Here is a 15,548-nt window from a genome sequence, read left to right as displayed (position 1 = left end):
AGTGAGTTCTACCAAACACCTAAAGATTTAATACCCATCTTTCTCAAACTCTTCTAGAGGAGAGAATATTTCCAAAACTCATTTTACAAGGCCAACATTACCAACATATCAAAGTCAGATAATGATATCAAAAAAAGAAAAAAAGAAAGAAAAAGATAATTACAGGCCAATATATATACAGATACAAAATAAAATATTAATAAACCAAATTCAATAATACATTAAAAGGATCATACATCATGATCAAATAGGATTTATTCCAGGGATTCAAGGATGGTTCAACATCTGCAAATCAATCAGTGTGACACACCATGTTAACAAAATGAAGGATAAAAATCATATGATTATCTGAACAGATGCAGAAAATATATTTGACAAAATTAAACTTCCATTATCTCAATATAATAAAGGTCATATATCAGAAGTCCATATATGAGAAACTGACATCATATTTGGGCTTCCCTGGTGGCTCAGATAGTAAAGAATCTGCCTGCAATGCAGGAGATCCAGATTCAATCCCTGCGTTGGAAGATCCCCTGGATAAAGGGATGGCAACCCACACCAGTATTCTTGCCTGGAGAATTCCATGGACAGAAGAGCCTGGTAAGCTAGAGTCCACATAGTCACAAAGAGTCTGACATGACTGAGCAACTAACACTAACTGACATCATATTTTATGGTGAAAACTGAAAGTTTTCCCCTAAGATCAGGAAAAGACAAGGATGCCCACTATCCCCTCTTCAGCACAGTATTGGAAGTGCTTTCCAGATCAATTAAGCAAGAAAGAAAAAGACATCCAAATTGGAAAGGAAGAAGTAAAACTGTAGTTATTTGCAGATGGCATACCTTTATACATAGAAAACCCTAAAGATACTACCAAGAAAGAAAGAAAATTTGTTAGAACTAATAAATGGATTCAATAACGTGGCAGAGTACAAAATCAATACACACAAAATTGACATACATTAGCCACAAACTATTGGAAAGACAAATTGAGAAAAACAAGTCCATTTAAAATTATATCATAAGGAATAAAACACATGGAGATTAATTTAACCTAAGTGAGGAAAGACCTCTATGCTGAAAACTGTAAGTCACTGATGAAAAAAATTGAAGAAGTCAGAAAAAAATGAGAAACTATTTCATGTTCATAAATTGAAAGATTAATATTTTTAAATGTTAAAATGTGTTATATATTGAAAGCAATATATAGAAAGAATGCAATCCCTATAAAAATTGCAATTTCATATTTCACAGAAATAGAGCAAAACAATCCTAAAATTTGTATGGAACCACAAAAGATCCCCAACTAGCCAAAGCAATCTTGAGAAGGAAAAACAAATCTGAAAGCATCAGGCTTCCTAATTTCAAGCTCTGTTGCAGAGCTACAATAATCAAAACAATAAGGCATTACCATAAAAAGGACACTTACACAGCATTGTAAATCAATTGTAGTAATACTTCTGTTAAAAAAAAAAAAAATAGACACCTAAATCAATGGAACGCTAGAGAGATCCAAGAAATAAACTCATTCACACAAGGTCAATTAATTTACAATGAATTGTAATTGTAAGGAGGCAAGAATATACAGTGGGGAAAGAGTGCTCTCTTTAATCAAAAGTACTGGGAAAACTGAACGGCTTTATGGAAAGGAATCGAACTAGAGCACTATTTTATACCACACACAAAAAATTAACTCAAATGCACTAAAGACTTGAATGCAAGACCTGAAACCATAAAATTCCTAGGGGGGAAAAATTAAAAAAAAAAAAAAAAAAAAAAAAAACCATAGATGGTAAGATCCTTGATGCCAATCTTAGCAATGAATTTTTAGATCTGACTCCAAAATCAAAGGCAGCAAAAGCAAAATAAATAAACAATATCACATTAAACTCAAAACCTTCTACTCAGCAAAGGAAACCATCAATAAAATAATAAGATAGCCTACTGAGTGAGAAAAATTATTTGCAATTCATGTATCTGATAAGGGGTTAACAGCTAAAATTTACAAATAACTCATAAAATTTAGTAACAACAACCACAAAGAAAAACAATTTGATTAAAACATAGGCTTCCTATAGCTCAGCTGGCAAAGAATTTTCCACAGTGCAGGAGACCCAGTTCGATTCCTGGGTCGGGAAGATTCCCTGGAGGAAGGCAGGGCAACCCACTACAGTATTCTTGCCTGGAGAATCCCCATGGACAGAGGAGCCTGACGGGCTGCAGTAGAACATGACTGAGCAACCAAGTACAGCACAGCACAGATGATCTGAAGAGATATTTTCCAAAGAAAACAAACAGGTGGCCTAAAGACACATAAAACGCGCTCACCATCACTAATCATCAAGGAAATACAAGTAAAAACAACAATGAGATATGACCTCACACTATTAGAATAGCTATTATCAAAAAAGACAAAAAATAACAAGTGTTACAGAGGATGTTCAGAAAAGGGAACTCTCATACACTATTGATAAAAATATGAATTGATACAATCTCTGTGGAAAACAGTATGGAATTTTCTCAAAAAATGAAAAATAGAATTATTAAATAGTCCAGCAATTCCATTCCTGGGCATTTATCTGAAGAAAACAGAAGTACTAACTCAAAAAGATACATGCATCCCCATGTTTATTACAGCATTATTTACAATAGCCAACATATGGAAACAACTATCTATCTATCCATCTATCTAACAATCTATGATGAAATATTATGCAGCCATGAGAAAGAATCAAATCTTGTAAGTTGTGACAAAATGAATGAATCTTGAGGTCATTATGATAAGTGAAATATCAGGTGGAGAAAGACAAACACCATATAATTTCACTTATATGTAGAATCTAAAAAATAAAAAGAAATTTAAAAGAAAATCATAGATACTGAGAACAGAGTGATGGTTTCCAGAGGGGAGTGACTGTTGGGGAGTGAGTACATTGGGTAAAGGAGATCAATACATACAAACTCCATCTATAAAGTAAGTAAACCATGGGAATGTAATGCATAGCATGGTGCCTATAGTTAATAATATGGTAAAGCATACTTCAAAGTTGCCAAAAGAGTAAATTCCAAAAGTTATCTTTGTATGGTAACTAGATTATGATAATTATTTCACTGTGTACACAGTGTATTCAAGTATTGAATCACTATGCTATAAACTTAAAGACCATGTAATAGTATGTCATTTATACCTCAATAAAGGAAAACTTTCTTACATGAGGAAGATAAGGTCATGATAAAGAGTGAAAGGAAGGAAAGGGAAGGTGGGAAAGACTCAGAGAATTAGTGAAAAAGCAGAGAATCTCTGTTCCGGTTATCTTCCTCCTTTTTCCCTCTTTCATCTCTAAGCTGCTGTTCCTTTGTTGCTGTCTTCACCATCATATCCAAGTGAACAGATAATAAAATGGTCAACTGAAACATTACACCTGTATCAGTGAGCACACAGAGCACCCAAATCTTGGTTTCTGAATACCATATTCCATTTAAGGAAACAGGAGGGAAACTTTCCTGGTGGCACAATGGATAGGAATATGCCAGTCAAAGCAGGGGACATGGGTTTGATTCCTGATTTGGGAAGATTCCACATGTCATAGAGCAATTAAGCCTGTGCACCCCAATTACTGGGAATACGCTCTAGAGCCCAGGAGCCACAACCACTGAAGCCTGCATGCCTAGAACCTGAACTCCACAAGAGAAGTCATCACGATGAGATGTGATGCGGTCCTCAGCTATGGTACTCAGCTCTTGAGTGCTCTGCCTCAGTAGTTTTGTCACACAGGCTTCTCTAGACATGGCGTGTGGATTTAGCTGTCCCATGACATGTGGGATCTTGTTCCCTAACCATGTATCAAACACACGTCCTCTGCATTCGAAGATAGATTCTTTACCACGGGACCACTAGGGAAGTCCCCACAAGTATTTCTGATTGCAAAGAAATAACAGCAATTGTACTCTGGGGCAACTTGGTGCACACCACCTGAGCCAAGTGATCAAAGACAGCATCTTTAATAAATGGGAAAATGGGCATCTTGTGCCTCCTGATGTGATACTCTGAGAAGAGAAAGATACAAATTGGCTTGCAGAAATTTTGACAAAAATGCATAACCTGAAACAAATAATGAGGAGAGAAAAAAGAATTTGAGTGTCATCATTCTGTAGAAAAAATCTAGTCTAAACTTTTTAAAATTATCATGTTCAAGAAACATGCAGAAAGTCTGAGGAGTTCTTCCAGATTAAAAGAGGCAAAAAGGACATGACAACTAAATGCAATTGGTGGCCCTGGAACCAGCAAAGAGTAGACATAAAGCAGATGTGATTGAGATAATTGATGGAACTTGAGTATGGATTATAGATAAAAACATTGTATCAGTATTAAATTTTATCATTTTAATAAACTATACCATTGTTCTGTTAAAGAATATTCTTGTTCTAAGGAATGCATACCAGAGTACTTAAGAGCAAAAAGGCATGGTGTTTTCAACTTACTATCAAAAGACTAAAAATATATGCCTGTTGTGTGTATATACTATGTATAGTATATGAACTGTGTATAGTATAGTATGCTGCTGCTGCTAAGTCGCTTCAGTCATGTCCAACTCTGTGCAACCCCATAGACGGCAGCCCACCAGGCTCCCCCATCCCTGGGATTCTCCAGGCAAGAACACAGGAGTGGGTTGCCATTTCCTTCTCCATAGTATAATGTGTATATAATATAGGGCATACAGTATATTGTACACATATGTGTACAGAAAGAATTACAAAATAAAAGGATAAAACATAAATAATTGGTGATTATATATATGGAATTACTTGCAAATTTTCTGTAAGTTTAAAATTATGTTAAAGTTTACATAAATAATAATGATGGCTAATAATTTTTAAAAAGTAAAGGATATTTTAAGAATAGATATATGATAAGTCTCTGAAAGATAATACCATGATCAGTATATGCTTTCTGCCTCCAAAGATGTGTGTGATCATGTTTTTCAATATTTTGCTATAGAATTATAAATTCTGTGTTTTTCTACTATAAGATCAGCATAACATAACAAAGATCAGCATAACAAAGTTTACTTTTGTTCCCGTGCATTTAAAGGTAAATTGAATTAACTTCTGAACTGACCTTACCAGTTGATAAATTTATGTGGCATTAACTGCACTGTGTAAGTGCTCTTGGGGACGCAGTGGTAAGACGTGGAGAATTCACATGTCAATGCAGGAGACGTAGGGGACATAGGTTTAATCTCTGATTGGGGACGATCCCTTGGAGGGGGAAATGGCAATCCACTCCAGTATTCTTGCCGGAAAATTCCATAGACAAAAGAAACAAAAGGAATTTGCAGTCTACAGTCCACGGGATTGCAGAGTTGGACATGACTGAACAACTAAACATAAGTCCCCTTAACAGGGAGTTGACTTTTCTTGACAATTTTTTATCTTTACATGTGCCTTATATTCCTAAATTCACAAGGACTTTCCATATTTCTTTTCTTTAATTTTTATATTTTTAATGTTTTTTAAAATTTATTTGACTGTGTCAGGTCTTAGTTGCAGCCTGAGGGATATAGTTCCCTGAAAAATGATTGAACCTGAGACCTCTCCTGTGGGAACACAGAGTCTTATCCACTGGACCACCAGGGAAGTCCTCACACTCCCTTTTTATAAATGATATCTCTCCCTCTTCTGGATCCTTCCTCTAGATTCCTACAGTACTCAACTCTGAATATTTTTTTGTACTGTTTCACATTATATGAACACTCCTTGCCCTGTTAAACACTAATTTCTTGCAGACAAAGATTGCATCTTCACATCTGTAATTTCCATGTGATCCAACATAATGCACTACATATAGAAGTCCCTTAAACAAAGTTTATGAAAGAGATATAAAATGTTTGGAATATCAGCTCGTTTAAAGGATTATCGGCTGAAGGATGCTTTGTAGTATTCAGAGGATTTTACTTCTGGCAACTTTTCAGAAAAATAAAATAAATACATATTTCTACAAATAAATTTCAGTCTGTGCAGAAGAATTAAAAATCATCAAATATAGCAGTCAAACTAGTACTGATAAAGTATCTATCAGTCCATCCTTAGATTACTTCCTGTTATGAAAAATGCTGTCATGCAGTAGATTATCTTGGTGCTATAATGTCCTCCTCACAGCAAGACACCAAAGGCCCTGGAAGAGAAAGGCTCATAGAAAAAATTAAAATGCTCAAATAACATGACATATTTAGTCAAATAAAACTCATGAGGAGAAACAAACAGGACAAGATGACCTAGGTTAATACACTTGAGATACTGTGGAAAATTCACTGAACTTCTGGGTAACATGATGCTTTTCACATAGACGGATAGAAAGATGAGACAGATACATAGACAGGCAAACAGGTATACTATATAAGGGATATATACAGATATATCTTTTATATAATCTTATATGCTGAGCTTAGTCACTCAGTCATGTCTATGGACTGTAGCCCACCAGGCTCCTCTGTCCATGGGGATTCTCCAGGCAAGAATACTGGAGTGGGTTGCCATGCCCTCCTGCAGGGGATTTTCCCAACCCAGAGATCGAACCCAGCTCTCCTGCATTGCAGGCAGCTTCTTTACTGTCTGAGCCACCAGGTAAACCCATGAATAATGGAGCGGGTAGCCTATCCCTTCTCCAGGGGATCTTCCCAGCCCAGGAATTGTACCAGGGTCTCTTGCATTGCAGGCGGATTCTTTACCAACTGAACTACCAGGGATGCCCTATATAATCTTATAATACTATTCAATCTTCTGTTCTCTCTTTTTTGAGCTTCTCTAGCCCTTTAATTATTAAGGAGTATAATTATAAGATCATGGGGCAAGTGAGATGAACCACCACTAACCACACCAAATGCATCCTCATCCAAAGAAGGTGGAATTGGAAGGGCATCATCCTTCTGGAAAACAAAGTGATTAATTTCAACAAGTACTGCTCACAATTAGACCAACTTAAAGTGGCACTTGATGAAAAACATCCAGAATAACTCAACAGTAAACATACAAACTTCCATCAGGGTAACTCAAGACTGCATGTGAATGCCAAAGAATGTTCAAACTGCCACACAATTGCACCCATCTCACGCACTAGTAAAGCAATGCTCAACATTCTCTAAGACAGGCTTCAACAGTATGTAAAATGTGAACTTCCCGAGCTCAAGCTGGATTTAGAAAAGGCAGAGGAACCAGAGATCAAATTGCCAACATCTGCTGGATCATCAAAAAAGCAAGAGAGTTCCAGAAAAACATCGATTTCTCTTTTATTGACTACGCCAAAGCCTTTGACTGTGTGGATCATAACAAACTGCGGAAAATTTGTCAAGAGATGGGAATACCAGACCACCTTACCTGCCTGCTGAGAAATCTGTATGCAGGTCAAGAAACAACAGTTAGAGCTGGACATGAAACAGACTCATTCCAAATTGGGAAAGAATTATCACAAGGCTGTACATTGTCACCCTGCTTATTTAACTTATATGCAGAATACATCATAAGAAATCCCAGGCTGGGTGAAGCACAGGCTGGAATCAAGATTGCCAGAAGAAATATCAATAACCTCAAATAGGCAGATGACACCATCCTTATGGCAGAAAGCAAAGAAGAACGAAAGAGCCTTTTGATAAAAATGAAAGAGGAGAGTGAAAAAGTTGGTTTAAAACTCAACATTTAAAAAATAAGATCTTGGCATCCAGTCCCATCACTTCATGGCAAAAAGATGGGGAAACAATGGAAACAGTAACAGACTTTATTTTCTTGGGTTCCAAAATCACTGCAGATGGTGACTGAAGCCATGAAATTTAAAGAGGTTTGCTCCTTGGAAGAAAAGCTATGACCAACCTAGACAGCATATTAAAAAGTAGAGACATTAATTCTCTGACAAATGTCTGTCTAGTCAAAGCTATTGTTTTGGCAGTACTCATGTATGGATATGAGAGTTGGACCATAAAGAAAGCTGAGCACTGAAGAATTGATGTTTTGAACTGTAGTGTTGGAGGAGACTCTTGAGAATCCCTTGGACTGCAAGGAGATCAAACCAGTCATTCCCAAAGGATATCAAACCAGTCAATCCCAAAGGAAATCAAACATGAATATTCATTGGAAGGACTGATGCTGAATCTGAAGCTCCTATACTTTGGCCACCTGGTGCAAAGAACTGAGTCATTGGAAAAGACCCTGATGCTGGGAAAGATTGAAGGCAGGAGGAGAAGGGGACAACAGAGATTGAAATTGTTGTATGGCATCACTGACTCGACGGGTATGAGTCTGAGCAAGCTAGAGGAGTTGGTGAAGGACAGGGAAGCCTGGCGTGCTGCAGTGCATGGGATTGCAAAGAGTCAGACATGACTGAGCGACTGAACTGACATCTTTCTTTGATGTCCAGGCAAAAATTGTTACAGCTTGGCTGCAAAGTTCTGATTTATCCACCATATTCATCTAACAATGCACCTTAGGGTGTCCATTTATTTCACAATTTACAAAAGTGTCTTAATGGAAAAAGTTCCCATTCCATGGGAGTCTCTAAAATGCACCTGGCACAGTTATTTCCTCAAAAAGATAAATAGTTTTGGAGAAGATGGAATTATGAAGTTGCCTGGAAACTGGCAGAAAGTAGTGGAACAAAGAACATTGTTCAACAAAGTTTTGGGTGAAAATGAAAAATATGCTTTTCATTTCTACTTAAAAACTGAAGGAACTTTTTGGTCAACCCAATATTTTGATAGAATGAAATAGTATTAGGAGTGGTCAAGTAGAAGGTAAGTTGCAGGAGTCAACAAGTTATATTGGTAGAGTTACTGTGATGGTCTGTATAAGCTGAACAAAACACCCCAGAATCTCACCCTTAAAATTCCAAAGATTTATTTCTCACTCTTTATGAAAGTCTTGGAAATCACTGGCAAATCCTTTCTTGGTAAAAAGATTGAAAGCAACAATCAGATTGAGAGCAACAATCAGAGATTTGAAATCTGATTGAAAGTAGCAATCTGAGATTTACCAAATTGAATGGCAACATAAAATAGTGAAAATTGTAACTACGTCTTCACACCTGTATATACATGTCTATACATACATGTACAGAATTGTGAATATATATATGTGTGTGTGTGTGTATATATATATATATATATTTGTACACATATATTTATATCTGAAGTAAGAAATGGCAACCCATTCCAGTATTCTTGCCAGGAAAAGTCCATGGGGTCACAGTGTCAGACACCACTGAGCAACTAAACAACAACACGCATATATTTGTATACATGTTACATCATCAGTGTTGCTGAAGTCAACCTGATTCTCAGCCAGCAGAAAGTTTGGTATCAAAATCATCTACATTGGGGTGACTCTTCCCACACCAGCAGGTTCAGAGTCCTTCCTGGTGAATGAGGTAGTCCTTGTGACTCTAGCAGCCCCTTCAATTTTTTGACTGCTGCTTAGAACAATGCAGTCAGGATTACCCCTGAGAGGCAGGACAGCCTAAGTCACATTTATAGTGTGAATAAGCTTTCTTCATGTGACATGACATTTGCAATCTTTGAAAAAAAATCAACATCACTGTTTGAGGTTTCTGTTGATGAAACATGACTTTTTGGAGGAGGGGAAAGGCTGACTGGAATGAGAGGCCTACCTACTTTGAGGAAAGACCCCACCTGCTCCCCTCCCTTCAAAGTCACGAAGGAGCGAGCAGAAGAGTTCCTGTCAGCCTCTAGACTGAAGATGACATTTTTGTATGAGCAAGACCCCCAGAGGACAGGTTTCTCCTTCAGTGATTGTGGAGAGATGGGGGCAGGAAGGCCTCTTGGAAGGAGGATCAGGAGAGGAAATAAGAAAGTAGATGAGAGAGAGGGTCCATCTTTAAACTACAAGGACTTCCTCCCTTGTGTAAAACAGGGAAAATACTATTAGTGATGTCTTGGGTTTAACTTGTATATGTTTTATTTTATAGTTTTGTATAATATGAATCAGATCCTTCAAGAAAAGAACTGTACATTTTATTCTGAGGCAAGCAGTCCTCAGAGAAGCTGGTATCTGATTTCTGATCCTCTTTCAGATTTGCAAGCAAGAGCAACTACCATCTCTGAGGATGAAGCTGCTGACATTCAATATGACACAGCTTGGGAGAGCCTGGGACTGGATTTTCTGTCTCACTTTCCCGCTTGCATATGAAGAGCCCTATGTGCACACACTGGGGAGCATGAGGAGGGTTGGGAGACTGCTAGTAAGTCCTTATAAAATGCTCTATTTCTCATTTCCCTCTTCCTCTGTAAATTAGAAATGGCAATATGGGCACTGAATCATTAGCACTTTGTGAGGATCAAATAAGTACATCATTTGAAAGTTATCTGAAACTGTAAAGAGCTGGTTTGTGTTTAATAATCCGATTATTTTGGACCTAGAAAATTTACAGTTACCAAGGAGAAAGGGGAAAAGGAAAAACTGTGAATTTGATATTAACAGATAGACACTAGTATATACATATAATAGATAAACAAGGACTGAAAGATGAAATCCCCAATCCTCATATGCTACTGGAGAAGAGTGAAGACATAACATGTCTTTTTCAACCTAGGGAACTGGAATGCAAAAGTAGGAAGTCAAGAGAGATACCTGGAGTAACAGGAAAGTTTGGCCTTGGACTACAAAATGAAGCAGAGCAAAGGCTAACAGAATTTCGCCAAGAGAACATATTGGTCATAGCAAACACCTTCTTCCAAAAACACTAGAGATGTCTCTACACATGAACATCACCAGATGGTCAATATCAAAATAAGATTATTTTCTTTGCAGCTGAAGATGGAGAAGCTCCATACAGTCAGCAAAAACAAGATCAGGAACTGACTGTGGCTCAGATCATGAACTCCTTGTTGTAAAATTTGAACTTAAGTTGAAGAAAGTAGGGAAAACCACTAGTCCTTTCATGTATGACATAAATAAAATTTCCTGTGATTATGCAGTATAAGTGACAAATAGATTCAAGGAATTAGATATGATTGACAAAATGCATGTAGATCTATGGATGGAGGTTCATAACATTGTACAGGGGGTGGTGATCAAAGCCATCCCCCCAAAAAAAGAAGTCAAAAAAGACAAAATGGTTGTCTGAGGAGGCCTTACAAATACCCCAGGAAAGAAGAGAACTGCAAGGCAAAGGAGAAAATGAAACATATATACCCATTTGAATGCAGAGTCCAAAGAACAGCAAGGAGAGATAAGAAAGCCTTCCTAAGTGAACTATGCAAATAAATAGAAGAAAACAACAGAATGGGAAAGACTAGAGAAAGCTTCAGGAAAATTGGAGATATGTAGGTAATATTTCATGTAAATATGGGCAAAATAAAGGACAGAAAAGGTATGGAACTACCAAAAGAAGAAGATATAAAGAAGAGGTGGCAAGAATACACGGAAGAACAATACAAAAAAAGGTCTTAATAACCTGGATAACCAGGATGGTGTGACCAATCACCTAGAGCCAGATATCCTAGAGTGTGAAGTCAAGTGGGCCTTAGGAAGTATTACTATGAACAAAGCTAGTGGAGGTGGTGGAATTCCAGCTGAGTTATTTCAAATCCTAAAAAAAATGATACTGTTAAAGTGCTGCATTCAAGAGGCCAGCAAATTTGGAAAAACTCAGCAGTGGCCATAGGACAGGAAAAGGTTAGTTTTCATTCCAATTCCAAAGAAGTTCACTGCCAAAGAATGTTCAAATTACCACACAATTGAGCTCAATCACATGCTAGCAAGGTAATACTCAAAATCCTTCAAGCTAAGCTTCAGTAGTACATGAACTGAGAACTCCCAGATGTACAAGTTGGTTTTAGAAAAGAGAGAAGAACCAGAGATCAAATTGACAAAATATGCTGGATCAAAGAAAAAGCAAGAGAATTCCAGATAAACATATACTTTTGTTTCAGTGACCATGCTAAAACATTAGACTTTGTGGATCACAACAAATTGTGGAAAATTGTTAAAGGGATGGGAATACCAGGTCATCTTACTTGCCTCCTTACAAACCTGTATGCAGGTCAAGAAGCAACAGTTAGAACCAGACATGGAAAAATGGACTGGTTCAAAATGGAAAGGAGTACATCAAGGCTGTGTATTGTCACCCTGATAGTTTAATTTATATGCAGATTACATCATATGAAATACTGGACTGGAAGAAACGTAAGCTGGGATCAAGATTGCTGGGAGAAATATCAACAACTTCAGATATGCAGATGACACCACCCTAATGACAGAAAATGAAGAGGTACTAAAGATCATCTTGACAAAGGTGAAAGAGGAGAGTGAAAAAGCTGGCTTAAAACTCAACATTGAAAAAATATATATCATGGCATCTGGTCCCATCATTTCATGGCAAATATATGGGGAAACAATGAAACAGTGACAGATTTTATTTTCTTGGGCCCCAAAATCACTGCAGATGGTGACTACAGCCATGGAATCAAAAGACACTTACTCCTTTGAAGAAAAGCTATGTCAAGCCTAGACAGCATATTAAAATGGAGACATTACTTTACTGACAAAGATCCATATAGTTTAAACTATGGTTTTTCCAGTAGTCGTGTACGGATGTGAGAGTTGGACCGTAAAGAAGGATGAGTGTCAAAAAATTGATGCTTTTGAACTGTGGTGTTTGAAAAGACACTTAAAGTCCCTTGGACTGCAAAGAGATCAAGCCAGTCAATACTAAAGGAAATCTATCATGAATATTCACTGGAAGGATTGATGCTGAAGTTGAAGCTCTAATTTTTTAGTCACCTAATGCAAGACCCAACTCTTTGGAAAAAGCCCATGATGCTGGCAAATATTGAAGACTAGAGGAGAAGGGGAAAACAGATGCTGAGATGGTTGGATGGAATCACTGGTTCCATGGACATGAGTTGAATAAACTCCAAGAGATACAGAAGGCCAGGGAAGCCTGGCATGCTGCCATCCATGTGGTCAGACACAAAGAGTCAGACACAACTGAGGGACTGAATAACAATAACTGTATGTTAAACAATATAAAGATTTATATTCAATATCTTGTAATACCATATTAAAGAAAAGAACCTAGAAAGGCATACATAACTGAATCACTTTGCTATGCACCTGAAGCACTGTAAACAAACTATGTTGTGCTTAGTCACTCAGTCATGTCTGATTCTTTGTGACACCATGGACACCCCCAGGCTCCTCTGTCCTTGGGATTCTCCATGAGAGAATATTAGAGTGGGTTGCCATGCCCTCCTCCAGGGGATATTTCTAGCCAGGGATTGAACCCAGGTCTCCGGCACTGCAGGCATATTCTTTACCACCTGAGCTATCAGAAGGCTCAAAAACCACTATCAGTTCTGTTCAGTTACTCAGTGGTCCCCAACTCTTTGTGGCTCCATGGATTGCAGCATGCCAGGCTTCCCTGTCCTTCACAAACTCCCAGAGCTTGCTCAAACTCATGTCCATAGAGTCAGTGATACCATCCAACCATCTCATCCTCTGCTGTCCCCTTGTCCTCCTGCCTTCAGTCTTCCCCAGCCTCACCGTCTTTTCCAATGAGTCAATTCTTCGCATCATGTGGCCAAAGTATAAAGGCTTCAGATTCAGCATCAGTCCTTCAAATGAATATTCAGAACTGATATCCTTTAGGATGCACTTGTTGGATCTCTTTGCAGTCCAAGGGACTCTCAAGAGTCTTCTCCAACACCACAGTTCAAAAGCATCAGTTCTTTGGTGCTCAGATTTCTTTATGCTCCAACTCTAACGTCCATACATGACTACTGGAAAAAACATAGCCTTGACTAGACGGACCTTTGTTGGCAAAGTAATGTTTTCAGAATTGTCCACAGTTTATTGTGATCCACACAGTCAAAGACTTTGGCATAGTCAAAAAAGCAGAAATAGAAGTTTTTCTGGAACTCTCTTGCTTTTTCAATGATCCAGTGGATGTTGGCAATTTGATCTCTGTTTCCTCTGCCTTTTCTGAATCCAGCTTGAACATCTGGATGTTCATGGTTCATGTATTGTTGACGCCTGGCTTGGAGAATTTTGAGCATTATTTTACTAGTTTGTGAGATGAGTGCACTTCTGCAGTAGTTTGAGCATTCTTTGGGATTGCCTTTCTTTGGGATTGGAATGAAAACTGACCTTTTCCAGTCCTGTGGCCACTGCTGAGTTTTCCAAATTTGCAGGCATATTGAGTGCAGCACTTTCACAGCATCATCTTTTAGGGTTTGAAATAGCTCAACTGGAATTCCATCACCTCTACTAGCTTTGTTCATAGTGATCTTTCCTAAGGCCCATTTGACTTCACATTCTAGGATGTCTGGCTCTAGGTGAGTGATCACACCATTGTGGTTATCTGGGTGGTGAGGATCTTTTTTGTCCAGTTCTTCTGTGTATTCTTGCCACCTCTTCTTAATATCTATAGCTTCTGTTAGTTCCATACCATTTCTGTTATTTATTGAGCCCATTTTTGCATGAAATGTTCCCTTGGTATCTCTAATTTTCTTGAAGAGATCTCTGGGCTTTCCCATTCAATTGTTTTCCTCTATTTCTTTGCATTGATCACTGAGGAAGGTTTTCTTATCTCTCTTGGCTATTCTTTGGAACTCTGCATTCATATGGGTATATCTCTCCTTTTCTCCTTTGCTTTTCACTTTCTTCTTTTCACAGCTATTTGTAAGGCCTCCTCAGACAACCATTTTGCTTTTTTGCATTTCTTTTTCTTGGGGATGGTCTTGATCCCTGTCTCCTATACAATGTCATGAACTTCCGTCCATAGTTCATCAGGCTCTCTGTCTATCAGATCTACTCCCTTAAATCTATTTCTCACTTCCATTGTATAGTCATAAAGGATTTGATTTAGGTCATACCTGAATGGTCTAGTGGTTTTCCCCTACTTTCTTCAATTTAAGTCTGAATTTGGCAATAAGGAATTCATGATCTGAGCCACAGTCAGCTCCCAGTCTTGTTTTTGCTGACTGTATAGAGCTTCTCCATCTTTGGCTGCAAAGAATATAATCAATTTCTTTTCAGTGTTGACCATATGGTGATGTCCATGTGTAGAGTCTTCTCTTGTGTTATTGGAACACAGTTTTTGCTATGACCAATGCGTTCTCTTGACAAAACTCTATTAGCCTTTGCCCTGTCTCATTCTGTACTCTAAGGCCAAATTTGCCTGTTACTCCAGGTGTTTCTTGGCTTTTGACTTTTGCATTCCAGTCCACTATAATGAAAAGGGCATCTTTTTTGGGGTGTTAGTTCTAAAAGGTCTTGTAGGTCTTCATAGAACCATTCAACTTCAGATTCTTTGGCATTACTCATTGGGGCATAGACTTGGATTACCGTGATATTGAATGGTTCACCTTGTAAATGAATAAGGATCATTCTGTCATTTTTGAGATTGCATCCAAGTACTGCATTTGGGACTCTCTTGTTGCCTATGATGGCTACTCCATTTCTTCTAAGGGATTCCTGCCCACAGTGGTAGATATAATGGTCATCTGAGTTAAGTTCACCCATTCCAGTCCATTTTAATT

This window comes from Dama dama, chromosome 17 (genome assembly GCF_033118175.1).
Source record: "Dama dama isolate Ldn47 chromosome 17, ASM3311817v1, whole genome shotgun sequence".
Classification (NCBI taxonomy): Eukaryota; Metazoa; Chordata; class Mammalia; order Artiodactyla; family Cervidae; genus Dama; species Dama dama.
This window is presented reverse-complemented; position numbering follows the sequence as displayed.